Source organism: Rhinolophus sinicus, chromosome X, assembly GCF_036562045.2.
Source record: "Rhinolophus sinicus isolate RSC01 chromosome X, ASM3656204v1, whole genome shotgun sequence".
Classification (NCBI taxonomy): Eukaryota; Metazoa; Chordata; class Mammalia; order Chiroptera; family Rhinolophidae; genus Rhinolophus; species Rhinolophus sinicus.
The window spans coordinates 42805867-42824899 of record NC_133768.1 but is presented as its reverse complement, the minus strand read 5'-3'; the positions used below and the strand labels follow the sequence as shown (position 1 = coordinate 42824899).

Below are 19033 nucleotides of genomic sequence, written 5' to 3'. Positions count from 1 at the left end.
TCACACATAACTGGTTATTATACATACCTGTGTCATTTCTCAACTCACTCTTTTATTCCTTTGACCTTTATCTATTTTTATACCAATACTCCAGTGTTTTAATTACTTTATTTATAAGAAGTTTAAAATTTTTGCTTTGATTTTGTCTTAAATATAAGTTATTTTAAATGATTATTAATTTTGATTTGGATAGATTTGATTGTTAATTTCTATATTTATGGCATTATAGTCAGACTATGCTTTCTACTTTTTGGAATTTGATGTTTTTTATACTTTGTTTGCTAATGATTTCTATTTTCTATTCTGGGAGGACCATTCCAAGTTCTGTATATTTTTATTACATCATGCTTAATTATAGTATTCAAATTCTCAATATTTTTGCTTTTTTTGTCCAATTGTTCTTTTACTTTTGGAGGAAAATATGTTGAAGCATCCTATTATAATACTGGATTTCTCCATTTCTTCTTATTATAGGTCCTTAATGCCTGAATTTTAAGTTTTTGTATACTGAAAGGATTTTCCTATATTTGTTACCAAAATTCATTTGGTAAAACCTGACTTGAACTGATGAGACTATTAATAGTTTTTTTTCTTTTTCAATGCAGGTGCGTTCTTTTATATTAAAGATTACATAATTGGTATGTGTAACCCTCTAGAACATGATTGAATGTTGCTGAAATGCTTCATTAGTTTACCTGCATTCTTGACTTAAAATATTTATAGTAAAATCTTTATGATATATGCAAGGATATCAAGAATAATACAGGGGACATGCATATACTCATCACTCAGCTTAAGAAATAAAAAAAATTATCAGTGCATTTGCAGTCCCCTGGATACTTGTGTTTTGCTTTATTTCAAGGTTTAAAGCTTCATGTAAATGGTATCCTAGCATATGCATTCTTCTGCAATTTATTTTAAAAAGTCAACATTGTTTATGAGATTCATCCATGTTGATATATGTAGCTCTAGTTCAGTCATTTTTTTTCTCCCAGTGATGTACACAATTCAGTTCTTTCCATTAATTTCCTAATTCTCATTTTTCTGGCCCATTTCTTTGGGATATTGTGTGTCATATTAGTTTTATGGTGTGTAAATCTCCTCCCATATTTAGTAAATTTTTTGGTTGTTGCTTAATACTTAAAATGAAGGTCTGATTGGTCAACATTGGGAGCTGGTTTGGACTTTTTTAACTCAAGTGTTTAAGCTTTGTGACTTTTAGGTTAAGAGTACCTTGCCTCACATCTCAAGAATACCTGTAGTAGCAATGAGACCTTTTGTAGTTAGCTGTATTGTGTGGGGTATTTAAGGGGTGTTCCAGAAGTCTCTCAGATTCTTCATTTTTAACGCTCTTCAGAGATTTCTTCTAAATATATAATATTAATGCTCTTTTTAACACCAAAAGAAAAAAATTCTGTTTCAAGATCTAATCTGCGATAATTTTTTGTATTTTATTGTTACTCTTCTTTAATAGTTTCTTCTAATCTTGAACTTTTTTTTTAGCTTTTCTTTGTCTTTCATAACCTTGATATTTTTGTCATGTATAGGCCAGTTATTTTGTAGAATATCGTTTACATTGGGTTGGTGTTATGTTTCCACATGATTAGATTTGGGTTATGCATTTATTGCAGGAATACTATAAAGGTGATGTTGAATTCTCTTCAGTGCATCATATCAGGAGGTATATGGTGTCCATTGTCTTATTAGTGGTGATATTAATTTTGGTCCCTGGGTTAAGGTGGTGTCTACCAGGTTTTTCCACTGAAAAGTTAATATTTTTCATTTTGTAATTAAGTAATTTGTAGAGAGTTACTTTGAGACTTAATGTTTATCATAAAACTTTTACCCATAGTTTTGGCAGCCATTGAAAATTCTTGCCTATAACAATTATTACTATGGTGATTGCCAAATGGTGATTTCCGAATCCTATATTTATTGTTTGGATTAGAGCTCTCCATTCTTCCCCCATTTGTTTATTAATTCATTTAATAACATTATAGATTTTATTTTATTCTATGGGTTATAATTCATCAGTATCATTTATTTCGATGTACCATGTGTCTCAGATTTGGCCAGTGGGATCCTTTTCAAGCTAGTTCCTTTGTCCTTTTGACGTGTCCCCATCATTCTTTGAACTTATGTTCCAAGCCCATCCTATTCCTCCCGGTCCTGGCTTCATAATCGGTCATATCTCAGCAAGCCCTGGTAGAGAGTGTTTGTTTGAATGGCGATACAATCTCATATTTATAAGAGGAATGATTTAGAAATGAGGGGAAAATTGGTGAGATAGGACAGAGAAAGGAGAATTACTGGAGTGATGTCCTTGATAAAGTGAGAGGACATAAGTTTATTTTTTACGTAGACAGGTTGGCCTTAGCATTGGAGCCCAGACAGGTTTTCCATAATAATATGGTCAAAGGCAGAATGTATGGGCACAAATGCTATTAGGTAAGTAGATGTGGTAGTGGGAGCTTATGAAAATTCTCTTGTTGCTGTTTTTATTTTCTTATTGAAATAGATGCAAGAGAATCTATTTCATTGGAGGATGATTTTGGGGGAGGGAGTAGGTATTAAAAGTTTGAGGAAAGTGGCGAAGGTATAGTTTACTAGGGGAATGTTAGAATGAATGGTTGGGATTGCTAGGCAGCATTAAGTACTTATTATAAAGAAGTTAATTGTTCTAAAGACTTCATTTCTTTTTTGGGTTTGGTTCTTATTTTTTCTTAAGCTTTGGTGTTTCCGTAGGTTTTGTTTCTCTATGGATATGATCCATTGGTTTCTCTTCTTTTGGAGATTCGCTACAATTTATGGTCTGTGGATGGCAATATTAGTTTTTCTTGGATATTGTGACTTTATTCTAGTTTTTAAAAAAACATCATTTCTGTTGCTTTCTAGAGTATTAGAGTAGATGTGTGTGTTCTTTGTTATCATATTGATTCCGTCTCTTAGAATTTTTCATCTGTATGAATAATGTGGATTAACATTATAAGGGAAAGATGATTTAGTGATTTTTGTTGTTGCAAACATTTAGCATTGACTAGGAGCAGAGATTTCATTCAGGTTTTTGTTGATATTGTTTTTAGAAGCATTGACAGGATTGGCCAGATTTCAGAGTTTGAATGCATCAAGAGTCAATAAAATGTTATCATGTATTGTTTTCACAGATAAATGTACTTATTAGCATATCTGAGTTGTATGTTTGTAAGATTACTCTGGAAATTGTGGTTCTTAATAGCATTTCCTACTTTACTACTGTTTCATAGCTGATCTCAATAGAATAATTTTCAGCTCCAGTGTTGGTGATTTTAATTCCAACCATAGTATATTTAAGACCCAGAGAGATAGTTGCTAAAGATACCAGTACCTTTGAGATATTTATTTACTATCTCTGTTACATTTCTGTCCTTCCACTATTTTCAAGACAATACAGAAACTATATGAAGACTGGACTTTGTTGATGTTTATAATGCTGATATTAATTGGCAAAAGATTCTCCATGTTCAATTTGTTGAGAAACATCCATGGGCCTACTATGTGTGAATATGATTAAAACAATCAACAAATTTATTCTGGTAGAGACAGTTTAAATACATATTATGTGACCGGTTTCTGAGGCATTCTAAAGGAGTAAATCTTATAGAGAACTGACATTGAGGACCAAGCTGCGTCATCTCATTTATCTTCACTGTAACTTCCTCTGTAAAATAGTTAATTCCATTAAATGTTTGTGTAAAAATTGAGAATTAAAGTTATATCTGGCTTCTAGGGTATTAGACCACTTATTTTAAAATGCTATTTAGCAGAGTAGTGTATATATGTGAAATCAACTTCACTCTAATTGAAGGGAAATCAGTATACATAGTGGGTGTGTTTGCTGAACATTGTCAAAAAAATGTACCCAAAAGGCACATGTTGCTTAGTATATCTTTATAATGTGGATATTGGTAATAAGTACATTAGTCATTTGGATTGATTTATAGCGACATTTATATCCATTTTGTAATGTAAATTAGCTAAAGCATTGAGGATGTCAAAAGGATGGGAACCTTTCTGGTTGATCTTACTCTCCAGGAAGGAACCAACCTCTGAAATAGCAGCACAGTTGAAATCTTCAATTTGGGAAGTTGGTGGAATGAGAGAAGAGACTGATTATCAGTGGATTACTATTATAAGGTATTTTAGGGAAAGGCAAACAATTGTTTTGGGGAGATAATGATTGTGAAAGGTATTTTTAAAAATTTTATCATACTATACATGTTACATTATCAGTTTTTATGTGTACACTCAGTTTTGAAGCAAAGTTTTAACAATATGAACTTAATACTGATTACTGGTTTTAGTGTATAGCACCAGTTTTTATACCACAGCTTTTCCTATTCTTGATTCTTAAATTTTCCTAAGTGCCTCTGTAGTTTGGAAAATAGCTTTGTGTGATTTTTCAAAGTTACTTAAGTGTGCTATTTTTGATTCTTTGGGTATCTGAAGCTGACCTTTCATTTACATTCATGAATGAAATATAATTTGGCTGGGTAGCATAAATACCAGTTTACAACCTTTTCTTCTACAAGATGATTTGTTCTGTTGACGTCTCTTTTTTTCATTAGTTTTAGATGTACAAAACAACGTAGTGATTAGACATTTATATACCTCGTGAAGTGATAATCCCAATAAGTCTATGGCTCATCTGACACTGTATATATAGTTATTACAATATTATTGACTACATTCCCTATGTTGTACTTTATATCCCCGTGACTATTTTTTAAATTATAGTTGACATTCAATATTATTTTATATTAGTTTCAGGTGTACGGTGTAGTGGTTAGACATTTATATAATTTATGAAGTGATCCCCTGATAACTCCAGTACCCATCTGAAACTATAGTTAATGCTGCAGAAGAGAAGCCTAAAGCCAGTCAGATTTTTGGTTTCTTTTTCTTCCTAAGTGCTAAAAGGTGGCATTCTTTATCCTCATAAGTGGAAAATTTGGTATACATCTTTTATATGTCTTGGTAAGGGTATTTTATTTCCTCCAGTGAAAATAGCTTTTAAAAAATGACTTACACTTTTTGAAATCACAGAACAGTATAAAGAAAGTTAAAATCATCTGTTATTCTACCTCTCAGTAATAAAACCTTTAAAGTTTTCCAGGCATTTTCCTATACAAACATGTACACAAACGCATTTTCAGTATTTATTTTATCAGAATTGAATCATACCAACTTTTTAAAAAATATTATTTCTTATTGATGCATATAAAGCATATATACATTAAAGTGCCTAATCTTAAATGTGCAGCTTGATGAGTTTTCACATATGTATTCCTCCATGAAATGCAAATGAGGATACAGAACATTTCCAGCTCCCTGGCAGGTTCCCTGAGATTCATCCCCATTGTTACATGTATCAGTAATTCGTTTGTTTTTTTCTTTTTCTTTTTGTTTTTTCGTTGTGAACTGTTCTACTGTAGAATAAACCACAACTTACTTATCCATTCTCTTGCTGATGGACATTAAGATTGGTTCCAGTTTTTGGTTCTTAAGTATAAAGCCGCTGTGAACGTTCATGAATTTTTTTTTGGTGGACACATGTACTCGTTTCTCTTGTGTATGTACCTAGGAGTGGGATTGCTGGGTCCCAGGATAAAGGTATGTTTAGCTATACTAAATAATGCCAGAAAGTTTTCCAAAGCAGTTGTGCCAAAATTCATTTCCACCAACAATGTATGAGAGTTCCAGTTACTTGACATCCTTATAGGCACTTAGTATTGTCGGTCTTTTAAATTTTAGCCACTCTGGTGGATGTGATGTGATATATATTGTGGTTTTAACTTGCATTTCCCTGATAAGTAATAATGTTGAGCATCTTTTCATGTAAATATTAGAGATTCCAATATCATTTGTCAAGTGCCTGGTGAAATCGTTTTTATTGGGTTGTTCATCTCTTTGTTTAGTCTGCTTTAATCTCAAACAATTCTTTAGCCTTTCTTTGCTTTTCTTGACAATGTTGAAAAGCAGAGGCCAGTTTTTTGTAGAATGCCCCACAATTTGGGTTTGTTTGGTTTTTTCATGACTAGATTCAAATCATCCTGTTTTGGTAGGAATACCATGTAAGCGACATTGTATTCTTATTAGGAGGCATTCCAGTTTGTCCCAATATTGATGATGTTAATTTTTACTTAGTCCAAGTGGGCCTGCGAGGTCTCTGCACTATAAAGTTTCCATTTTCCCCCTTATGATTTACAAGTTATTTGTAGGGATATATTTTGAGACTATGTAAATATCCCTTTCCTCATCAAAACTTTCACCATTAGTTTTTAATATCTGTGGATTGTATTCAAAGTTCTTCATTCCTCCTTATACTTATTAGTTGGCCCTTCTCCTTTATTTATTTATATCTGTCTGCTGGTATGGACTCATGAAGCCTTATTTTGTTTACTAGGTTGTGATATAATATTATCATTATTTATTTTGATGGTGAAAGTACCCCAGATTTGTCTAATGGGTGCCCATTCAGGGTGGCTCTTGTGTCCTTTTGATATACGCTCATTATTCTTGGAGCACTTCCTTATTTTGTGGCACAGAAAAATATTCCAGGCTAATTTTGTGCTTCCCCTGCCTCAGCTCTGAAATCAGTCATTTGTCCATGGAGCCGTGATTCCTTTTAGTGGGGAAAGTAATTTAGAGATCAAACTCTGGATGTTGTGTGTGTTTGTTGCTCCTTGTGAGTCATAGCTTCTAGGGTTGCTTACTCAGTAGACAGAAAGAGGGAGGGAGAGGGAGGGAGGGAGGGAGGGAGAGAGAGAGAGAGAGAGAGAGAGAGAGAGAGAGAGAGAAAGAGAGAGAGAGAGAGAGAGTTTCACACTGATACCTCCAGCCCAGTTTGCTTTTGACTTTGTGTTCTAGTAAGTAATTTTTGTTTTTGTTTGGCCATGTTTCTCCAGTATACACCCAGTGTCTCCACTGGATTGTATTGTATAATGGACATTTGAAAATGAAACACTGTTTTTTTTTGCATTCTTCTCCCACCGCCACCCCAATCCTTTCCACTGTTGTCCCCATCTCAGCAAATGGCAACTCTGTCTTTCCTGTCACTCAAGCCATATATCTGTGGTCATCTTTTATTCTCTTTCTCTCATACCTCACTTCAAATTATCTGAAAGTATTTTGGCTTTTCCTTTAAAATATATCTACTCCCTGATTACTTCTCATCACCTTCACCATTATCATGCTAGTCTAATATTTTTCTCTCTGCAATTTTGTTTATTTAAATTATTTTTATTTTTAAATTACTTGTCTAATCTCTTACTTGAATAGTTACATTAGCCTCCTAGTTGTTTTTCCTTCTGCCTTTGCTCCGTTATAAACTTATTCTCCTTATAGGAAGCAGAGTGATTCCTTTAAAATGTCAGATTCATGTCTCAACCCTACCCAAAACCTCCCATTGCCCATCTCACTCACAGTAAAAGTCACAATATTGTACTTAAAGATCTGAAGGCCCTATAGGATCTGGACTCCCCTACCCAACTTTTTGACTTCATGTAGATTTTCTTTCACTTCTTTTGTCCTCTTGGGTGGTGATTAAACCCTTTCATAGTTCTACAGCTTGAGGACAAGGAGATGTACACTTTCCGTGTCTAAGTGGTCATTGATCTACTGTAGTTCTTCTGTGCTGAGACATGATTTACTCCCCATAATGAGTTCTCTAATGCTTGTAATAATCAAATATATTAAAGACTATAATCTCCAATATGCATGGCCACCAAACTTTTTCCTTCCTGCACCTTTGCTGATTTGGCTTTACTTGTAGGGACTCTACCTCCCAGAATGCCAAATGGCTCAGTGAGTCCCTTCTTTTTCACCTCCAATATACATTTTCACTCCTGCCATTAAAAAATGAAAACAGGGGCGGCTGGATGGCTCAGTTGGTTAGAACGCGAGCTCTGACCAACAGGGTTGCCGGTTCAATTCCCACATAGGCCAGTGAGCTGCGCCCTCCACAACTAGACTGAAGAGAACAAGCTGCTGCTGAGCTTTCGGAGGGGCAACCGAATGGTTCAGTTGGTTGGAGCGCGTGCTCTCAACAACAAGGTTGTTGGTTCAATTCCTGCATGGGATGGTGGGCTGCACCCTCTAGAACTAAAGATTGAAAATGAGAACTGGACTTGGAGCTGAGCTGCGCCCTCCACAACTAGACTGAAGGACAATGACTTGGAGCTGATGGACGCTGGAGAAACACACAGTATTCCCCAATTAAAACAAAAATATGAAAACAAACAAAACTCCACCATGTTAGTTGTTCTCTCCAAATAGCTGTAGAAAGCTTGGAGGGCTGACACAAAAGCAGTGCCTGATCAATTGGCTCATTGGTACAGACCCTTGATAACTCAACTGAAGGCAGATATTAGGGGGAAAGTATGAAGTATAAGTTTCCTTCCCGTTAGGTTCCCTTTCATGAAGTGATCCCTAGGGAGGTCTTGGAGTGAAACCCAGGTAAATTTTATGCCTCAATCCAGTTCTACCTGCCTTATAATTAATGAAACTTCTTCCTAGTTTCTTTCCCTCTTGTCTGTCAGTATTTGTGGTGCTGGTGTGTTTTCATCTTTTGTTCTGCCTGTTTAATAGCCTGGGTGTCGTGATGTGAGTCTGTGCAAGGAACTGCACCGTGGGTCAGTTAGTTCTTAGGGTAAATCTCATCATTCAGAATCTAGGTTTGGCTAAGAATTGGGCTTAGATAAACAATGACTATAGATTAAGCGTTCTTTATTAATATAAAAATATGGCAATGAGCATCATGCACAGTGATAATTGTCTTTAAATAAGCAACATTTTTACTGTTAATCGGTATATACAGCATACATATAGGCTTGAACCAATTTGTATCTTTAGTTAGACATGAGTTTGAACTCTGGCTCTTTGAATTTATTGTGTGATTTGAGGGAGGGTATTTAATTTATTTTAGCTTTGGTTCTTTTAATTTATAAAATCAAATTTTAAAATGACTATTGCATTTGCAACTTACTTTGAAATGCATGAAAAGTAATGTGGATTGATGGATATTACATAATAATGCAAACATATTAAAATGCTGTCGACTGTGGGTGGTGGACATACGGTTTTTCATGGAACAATTATTCAACTCTTCTGTCAGAAAAAAATGTCCGTCTTGTAAGCTTACTAGGATTAGACGAGATCTGTGTGAGAAATGCCTGGCATGTAATAAGTGCTCAATACATTTTTTAAAGCACTTCATGGGAGAGACATGTTTTGTATTGTTGATAATAAAATAAGGCAGTTTATGAAATGTTTAAAAATACTTCCTAGTTTTATAGGTCTCCTTCACTGCAGAATAATTGAATAAGAATCTCTGGAATGTTGCACATGAACTTGGATTTTCTCCCCCCCCCCTTTTTTTCTTCCCTTTTCCCTTTTTCCATTCCTCCTCTTTTTCCCTTGAGATTATAAAGTACATCCAGGGTTGTGAACCACTGATGGGAGGAGGGCAAGTAATGGTGATATAAGCAAAGGAGAAAGAAGGGCTGGGAAGTAACAAAGACTAACAGAAAAGCCCCTATGGTGTGCACAGGGCATCTCTGCTCTTCAGTACTCTTTGGAGTCATTTATCTATTCATTCATTTTCTTTTACTGACTCAAATTTTGCCTCCATCACTTACAGCCTCAGCTTCCTCATTGGTAAAATGAAGGTAACAGTATCTACCACTTACAGTTGTTGTAAAGCTTGAATTTGTTAAATAATGCATATAAGGTGTGCAGCACTTAATTAAACGTTCAATAAATACTGGTTGTTTTATTGCTATAATAAAAATAAAAACTAATAAAAACGAGAACATTACAATTGTGAAAGACATTATTGAGCAGCTAGTTGTATTTTAGGTATTGGTTAGGCACTGGCAATATTGGGATAAATCTTACAGATACGGTCTCTTCCCTTCAGGAGCTCACAGTATCATGGCTGAGAAAGATCTAGAAACAAATTAAAGAGACAGTTTTAAGTGCCAAGATAGAGGGGAGAGAATGGCGTGTCCCATGGAATGCAGGCCTAGTTTTGCTTCTCATTTTGGCCTCATCCTCAGTTTGCAAGTGTCCAGAGGTACTTTAGTTTTATTAAACTTTGCTAGCAAGTTATTAAGGTCTCAAGTATCCAGATATCAAGGTCTTATTTAGGAAAAGGGGTTGGTGGCTATCTTTCATTTGGATTTGAAGATAGGAGTGGGAAAGAGATGAGCACAACATACCATTTCCTGCCTTCTACTTCCTCCTGCAATCTAGTCAAACCCATGCTAAGGTATTTTTATGGATAAATTAGATTAGCTTCTAATTATAGATTAGGTAGTTAGCTCTTCACTATACTCATTGTTAAAATATTGAGAGCAAGTATCAGAGATTTCTTTTTCTTGTACATGCAAGATTTAACAAAATGTAAGCAACACAACAAATGTTTGTATTAAACAAATTTTAAAAGAATTGTGGTGAGTCCTAGCAAGATAGAGCAGTAACAGGGTGTTCAGATGCACAAATCTGGAGGCAAAGCAAAGCCTATGTATTAAGACAAACAAAACATAGTTGTTATGACAACAATCTGGAATTACATTTTATAACCACTTATAATTATTAACAGGTTTATTAATGCTACTTTGTGTTGGCTCTCAGAATCGTGGCTAATGGTTTTATTCATCTGCCTTTTTATATGATAGTTTCAAATCAAGTTCTGTCACAATATTTCTAGAAGTTTCAAAACTAACATTTACAAATAGACGTAGGGCCATTTTTATAGATGTCTTTCAAATTTAGTGAAATGTTTCATTTTTACTTTTATCTAAAACTACTATAATGTTGTGTATTAAAATAATGGGGACCTGCCCTGAGATTACCACATTTGAGGGTTGATAAATCCGTATACAAAGTTAAACATGTTTTTTTTTCCTATTAGCAAAGCAAGATGAATATAGATAAACTTGTTTAACACCTTGGTACATAGTCTTCCAGACCATTTTATATACTTATACATACATGTAATTTTATTGTAACCATACTGTACAAACTCATTATAATCTTTTTTCGCTTATAACACTATCTTATAGGCTTTAGCACAGTTTTAAATGCTGAATAATATCCTATAGTATGGATTACCATTATTTATTTAATGGAGCAAGTAAAGGAAACAAGTATCTGATTTTTTTTTTTCTGTTTGCAACTATATCCCATGCTGTAAGGAACCTTCTTATAGTTAAATCTTTGTATGCACTCTTAATTATTACTTTGGGATAAATTTCTAGAAATGGAATTGCTAGACATTTTTAAGACTTGTCAAATTACCCTTCCGTAAGGTCTATCCAGTTTATAATCCCACCAGTGGTTTACAAAAGTACCTATTTTCCTGTATGATTAGTATTTGCTATCCTTTGAAACTTTTAAGTTATAAAATGCATGTAGTAACATTATAATATAAAATGCATGTAATAACATTATAAAAAGTAGGGAAATGGGGAAAAATCCACCTAGAATGCCATTTCCTCACCATGGCAGTGATTATCATATTTGTTATAGTATTCCAGGTTTTTATCATATGCATAAGAGGTTAAAATTATATACATACAGTTTTGTTTTCTGCTTTTTTTGTTAATTTTTAAGTAACTTTCCCTGCCTTTACCTGGCCCTCATGATTCGTTTTCAAAGGTCCCACAATAATGCAATAAGTATTCATATTTACCTAACTCTACTCCTATTCCTGGACAAGTAATTCGCTACCAGTTTTTATTATGTATAATATCAAAATAAAAACACAGAGATAGCTACCATTTATTGAACATTAACTATGAAGCAAACTTTATACTATGTACTTTTTTATTGCTTTGTATTATTTCTTTCAGACTGATGTGTCCAGGATTGGTAATATTGGATCATGAACATTTTTTTAAAAAAGATTTTATTGGGGAAGGGGAACAGGACTATATTGGGGAACAGTGTGTACTTCCAGGCCTTTTATTCCAAGTCAAGTTGTTGTCCTTTCAGTCTTAGTTGTGGAGGGCGCGGCTCAGCTCCAGGTCCAGTTGCCGTTTTCTGGTTGCAGGGTGCACCATCCCTTGCGGGAGTTGAACCGGCAACCTTGTGGTTGAGAGGACCAACCAACTGAGCCATCCGGGAGGCAGCTCAGCTCAAGGTGCTGTGTTCAATCTTAGTTGCAGGGGGCAAAGCCCACAATCCCTAGCGGGACTCGAGGAATTGAACTGGCAGCCTTGTGGTTGAGAGCCCACTGGCCCATGTGGGAATCAAACCGGCAGCCTTCGGAGTTAGGAGCATGGAGCTCTAACCGCCTGAGCCACCAGGCCGGACCCGGATCACGAACATTTTTATGGCATAACCTTTCTTCTTATCTCACCGCTTTTTTATTTCTTTCTACCTTCAAACATTTATTGGAAGCCTAAGATGTGTTAGGCACTGTGCTAAGAAGCACTGAGAATACAAAGTCATAGAGTCCTTGGAATCAGACATTAAACATATATGATAAAGAGGGACATGATAAAAGACATTACTGGATAATGGTCCATCAATTGGTCAGTCGGTCTGTCCATCCATCCATCCATCCATCCATCCATCCATCCATCCACCCGCTATTTGTCCACATAAGATATTCCCTCTGCAGCATGGGAGAGCTAATTGCAAACACAATGCCCTTTCACCCCTAAATACTCCTGTATAAGAACAAGGACATTTTCTTAACCTCAGTACGATGACCAAATCCAGGGATTTTGTCGTGAATATACTATTATTTAATCTATTGTCGATGTTAATATTTCACCAATTGTCCAAATAGTGTCCTTAATGGCAACTTCTCTCCTTGATCCAGGATCTAATAGAAGATCACACACAACCTTTAGTTATGCTGTTTGTCTCTTTCATCTCCACCTTTCTTTGTCTTTCATAGCATTGACATTTTTGAAGAATAAAGGTCAGTTATTTTGTAGGATATTGTTGAATTTGAGATTGTTTGAAGTTTCTTCTTGTGCAGATTCAAATCATGCATTTTTGTCAGGAATACCATATAAGCGATGTTGTTTTCTTTGCACATTGTTTCATGTTAGGAAGCATGTGATGTCAATTTGTACCAATATTGCTGAAGATAAATTTGATTACTTGTTTAAGGTGAGGCCACCAAGTTCTTTTACTGTAAACTGACCATTTTTGCTTTTGTAGTTAATAAGTAATCTGTGGGGAGATATTTTGAAACTATGTAAATATTCTGTTCCTCAACCAAATTTACCAACTAATTTTATCATCCATTGACGATTTTCTAACTTCATCATTCCTTCTGTTTATTACGTGACTATGTATTGTAGGAGCTTTCCTTTATTTATTTATTTGTTCATATCACTATGACCTCATGGATTCTTACTTGTTAAGGGTTTTATTAAAATATAGGTAACATACCATATTATATTAGTTTCAGGTGTACATCATAGTTATCATTTTATATACCTAAAGAAGTGATCACCGTAAGTCCAGCAACCATCTGACACTGTACCACACTATCGCAATATTATTGACTATATTCCCCATGCTGTACATTACCTCCCCATGACTTATTTGTTTTATACCTGGAATTTGAACCTATTATTCCTCTTTACTTTTCTAAAATTTTCAATTATATTTGACATTCAGTGTTATTTTATATTAATTTCAGGTGTACAGCATGGTGGTTAGACATTTACATAATTTAAGAAGTGATTGCCCTACAAGTCTAGTACCCACCTGGCACTATTTATAGTTATTACCATATCATTGACTATATTCTTTATGCATTATTTTAAATCCCCATGACTATTTTGTAACTACCAATTTGTACTTCTTAATCCCTTCCCCTTTTCACCTACCGCCAACTCCCCCTTCCATCTGGCAACCATCAAAATGTTTTCTGTATCTATGAGTCTGTTTCTGTTTTACTTGTTTATTTTATTCTTTAGATTCCACATATAATCGAAATCACATTGCATCTGTCTTTCTCTGTGTGACATCCTCCACTCAGCACAGTACCGTCCAGGTCCATCCATGCCGCCGTAGATGGCAAGAACCCATTCCCTTCCATGGCCAAGCAATATTCCATTGTATACATGTATCACCTCCTCTTTATCCATTCTTCCTTCGATGGACACCCAAGCTACCTCCACATCTTGGCCATTGCAAACAATGCTGCAATGAACATGTCCACTCAAAGTAGCTTGGGTTTCTTTAGGATAAATACCCAGAAGTGGGATTACTGGGTCTTGCTTTGCCTCTTGTTATATAGCCTTTGTTTTAAAGTCTATTTTGTCTGGTATAAGTATTGCTACTCCAGATTTTTTTGTTTTTGTTTTTGTTTTTTTCATTTTCATGAAATACTTTTTCCCCATCTGTTTACTTTGAGTCTGTGAGTTTCTTTCAAACTGAAGTGAGTCTCTTATAGGCAGCATGTGTTAAGGGTATTCTTATCCATTCAGCTACCCAATTTTTGGTTGGAGCACTTAAAGCCATTTACATTTAAAGTAATTCTGATAGATATGTAGTTATTGCCATTTCATTATTCATGCTTTATATCTTTTTTTTTCCATCTTAAAGAAGCCCCTCTAAGATTCTTTGTAATACGGGTTTTGTGGTGACGAACTCCTTTAGCCATTTCTTGTCTGGGAAGCTCTTTATCTGTCCTTTGATTCTAAATGATAGCTTTGCTAGGTAGAGTAATCTTAGTTGTAGGTACTTGCTTTTGATCATGTTTAATATTTCCTGCCAATCCCTTCTGGCCTGGAAAGGTTCTGTTGAGAAATCAGCTGACAGTCTAATGGGAACTCCCTTGTATGTAACTAACTGCTTTTCTCTTGCTGCTTTTAAGATTCTTTCTTTGTCTTTAACCTTCGGCATTTTAATTATGATGTGTCTTGCTGTGGGCATTTTGGGTTTATCTTGTTTGGCACTCTGATTGCTTTTTGGGCTTGTATGTCTATTTCTTTCGCAAGGTTAAGGAAGTTTTCCATCATTATTTCTTCATATAGGTTTTCAATTCCTTGCTCTCTCTCTTCTCCTTATGGTGAATTTGGTATTCTTGATGTTGTCCCAAAGGCCCCTTAGACTGTCCTGATTGTTTTGGATTCTTTTTTCTTTTGCTGTTCTGATAGGGTGTTTTCTGCTACCTTGTCTTCTAAATAGCTGATTCAATCCTCTGCTTCATCTAATCGGTTGATTCCCTCTAATGTGTTCTTAATTTCGGTTGTTGTATTCTTCATTTCTGACTGGTTCTTTTGTATGTTTTGTTATCTCCATTTATATGTTTCCTATGTATTTGTTGAAGTTCTCCCTGAGATCATTGAGAATCTTTCTAACCACTGTTTTGAACTCTGTGCCTGTTAGATTGCTTGTCTCCATATTGTTTAGTTCTTTTTCTGGAGCTTTGTCCTGTTCCTTTATTTGGGACATGTTTCTTTGTCTCTCCATTTTGGCTGCCTCCTTATGTTTGTTTCTATGTATTAGGTAGGGCTTCTATGCCTCCCAGGCTTGCTGTAGTAGTGACCTTATGTAACAGGTGTGCTGTGGTGCTCAGTGGCACAATCTCCCCAGTCAGCAGTGGCAGGTGTACCAGGTATGTCTCTTGTGTGGGTTGTGTGTGCCCTCCTGTTGTAGTTGAACTTTGGCTGCTGTTTGCACATCAGTAGGAAGGATTGACCCTTGGGTTGATTGGATGTGAGGATTGGCCATGACTACAGTGGAGGAACTGTTGTGCACAGGCTGACCCTACAGAACAGGATTTGCTTTAACAGGGCTCTGTTGCCTGCCTAGTCTTCCATTTGGGTGTGTCATCTTTGGAGGTGGCCAGGTGATGCTCCAGCCCAGTCTCAAGGCAGCCACCCAACGTTGCCATCCCCAGGCCGTCCTGGGTGAGGCCCCGTCTGAGGCCAAGTTCAGCCACAGCCTGTACCCTGCCCTGGGCCACCTGGAATGAGTCACAAAGTAATCTGCAGATGGTCTCCACCGACGCTTGGCTTGGAGGTGTGTCAAGAGGCCAGGCCACAAACCGAGGCTTCTGTCACTAGTGCCAGGCTTAGGGCTGCTCAGCTAGAGGTACGGAGCATACTGAAGCCAGATGCTGCTTGTTTGGGTTTTGTGAACCTTTAAGAGATTTTAACAATGTCTGTAGTGTAAATCAGGATAGGTCGTTTGTGTGGGAAACCATGGGAAATGGCTTGGGTGGGTCCACAGTTGGGTGTGGTGGGCTCTCAGGAATCACCAGGGCAAGGTGAATGAACGGTGTTAGCCAGGTAGTTGGAGAGCCAGATATGGCAGTCACCTGCTTCACTCGCTGGAGAGGGGAGGGCTCAACAAAGAACCATTGGCTTCCACCGGCACTTCTGTCTGGGAGAAACCTGCCCCTGAAGTCCTTGCTCTGAAGCTAGACAATTCAGTTCTTCTTTGTATGTCCGTAGCGCCTTTCAACTGCTGCCCAGCAGTGGAGCTTATAGTGAGTGAGTCCATCAGCAAGTGAATCCATGTGTGGGCCCTTTAAGAGTAGCATCTTGGACTCCAGCCTCTCTCGTCTCACTCAGCCACCATCTCTACTTGTTTTCCCAGCCAGAAGTATGGCGACTTTTCTCCCCGGCTCTGGAACCCTGGCCTGCGGAACCTTGGTACAGGGCTGGGACCCCTCACTCCTCTTGGAGTGACCTTTGCAGCTGATATATCCCTCCTGATTTTTAATGTTCTTACACAGTGTAGGACCATTACACAAGGGGCCAGCTCATTCCATGTCTCTGCTCCTCCTACCAGTGTTGAGATGGCTTCTTCTGCATGTCCTTAATTGTCCTTAAGCTTCAATTCTGCTAGACTTTAGGTGATTCTCAATGATGGTTGTTCTGTAGTTTAGTATTAATTTTGATGTGGTCTTGAGAGAAGGCAAGCATAGCATTTATCTACTCCACAATCTTGACCGGAATTGGATACTTATTTTATTGAATGGGTTATATTCTGTTACTATCATTATTTATTTTGATGTCCAAATTGTCCCATATTTGGGAAGTGGGAACCCTTCAAGCTGTCTCCTCTTTGCTTTTGATATGGTTTCATCATTCTTTAAACACTTTTTTATTTTTTGGCATAAAGATGATCCAGGTGCATCTTGTACTTTCCTTGCCCCAGTGCTGGAATCAGCCATTTCTCCAAGGAACCTTCATCCTTTTCAGTTTAGAAACCATGATATGAGCTACGGTATAGGTTCTTTAAAGAGTCCCCAGGGCGATTTTGCTGGTTTTTCTGGAGCCCACTGTAATAGAGGCTTCTTTTATATAGGAATTCTCTTTCAGATATTTGCTAAATGGACAGGACTGAGTAGGAGTTCAGATAGTCCAGGGAGATGAAGGAATATAAGTAGAGTCACAGTATATGGAAAAGTCCAACTCATTCAGAGGAGCTTGAGTTCACTGGCTTCAAGCAGAGAAGAGGCTAGAGAATAAGGCAGGGACTGGTTAACTGATGATTTTATTTGCTGTCCACTGGAACTTAACCTTGGCATTGCCCTTGGCTGGCCTCCAGATCTGTCTCTTGCTTCAACAGTGTTTGGACAGAATAGACCCAGGGATGTCCCTACTTTCAGCCTCCAAACATCCTCCAACCTCTTTTCCAGTCATAACCTTAAGAAGCATATTATTCATCTTTAGTCTCCAAGAGCAGCCAACACCATTTTTTGAGCTTATTTCCTTATTGTTGAGCAACCATGAGCTCCCAAGTTCACCACAATTAGTTCACCAAGGTGGAGGTTGCCATCAGCCTCCTGGTAAACCTGAACCTGTGGGCCTCCTACACCTACCTCTCTCTGGGCTTCTATTTTGACTGCAACAATGTAACGCTGGAGGGCATGGGTCACTTTTTTCACAAGTTGGTTCAAGAGAAGCATGAAGTCGCTGAACGTCTTTTGAAATTGTAATACCAGTGTGGCAGCCATGTCCTCTTCCAGGATGTGCAGAAGCCTTCCCAAGATGCGTAGAATAAAACTCAGGAAGCCATGGAATCCGCCATGGTCATGGAGAATAACCTGAACCAGGCCCTTTTTTATCTGCATGCCCTGGGTTCTGCCCACACAGACCTCCATCTCTGTGATTTCCTGGAGAGCCACTTCCTAGATGAGGAGGTGCAACTCATCAAGATGGGAGACCACCTGACTAACCTCTGCAGGATGACCGGTCCCCAGGCTGGGCTGGGCGAGTATCTCTTCTAAAGGCTCACCCTCAAGCACAACTAGGAGCCTTTGGAGCCCAGCGCCTTTAAGTGGCTCCTCTACATCCCCCTGGTGTTGAGCTTCTACCTGTGCCTCTCCCTGCAACCACTAGACAGCCTTCTAACCACCCTGGAGCCCTCTCCCATGTCGTGAACCAAACTGAAACAGTAAAGCTTTTTGTAGCTAAAGAAAAAAACCTTGTAGAAGATAAGGAGCCATCGTTGGAGATTTAAACTAGTTAGGGAAGTGATCAATTTTGGTAGATTTGAATTTTAAGGTCACTCTGCTGTCACCTATGGCAGTATATAGGATGGATTAGATAAACATTTAAAGTTGTTTTCCAGTGGGGTTGGCATTTTCCTTTTTTAGAGTGCTCAAACTTTTCTTCTAGGAGTCAGTATTGCAGCTATTGATACTAATGCCAGAGGGATAGTTGGCAGTAGTTTTGTGAAAAGAGAGTGAGAAAGAGCAAGACGACACAATATGCTAAAGCTTGAGTCATTGATTTATCAGTTGTGTAATGGTAGCAACTCTTTCTTTTAGTAGTAGTTTTACAATCAGATCTGGAAGTTGTATGTCAATGTTCTCCATTGAAAAATAACACAAAAGCATATAAGACAATGCTATCTTTTCTTAATGAAAAATCTTGGTGAATATGAGTACTGTTACATTTTATTTTTCTGTATTTTTGGTAGTAAAATCAACAATAGGAGTGATATAGACATTTAATAATGTAGATATTCTACCTGGTTTGTGAGGTCCAAAATATGAAATGTAACA

The 19033-nt window shown here is 37.0% G+C and overlaps 1 protein-coding gene across 4 annotated transcripts in view; it reads left to right on the top strand.

The window, feature by feature from the left end:
- The window catches only part of WNK3 (WNK lysine deficient protein kinase 3), a 162747-nt gene that overhangs the window by 98043 nt on the left and 45671 nt on the right, over positions 1 to 19033 (top strand). The window lies entirely within an intron of this gene.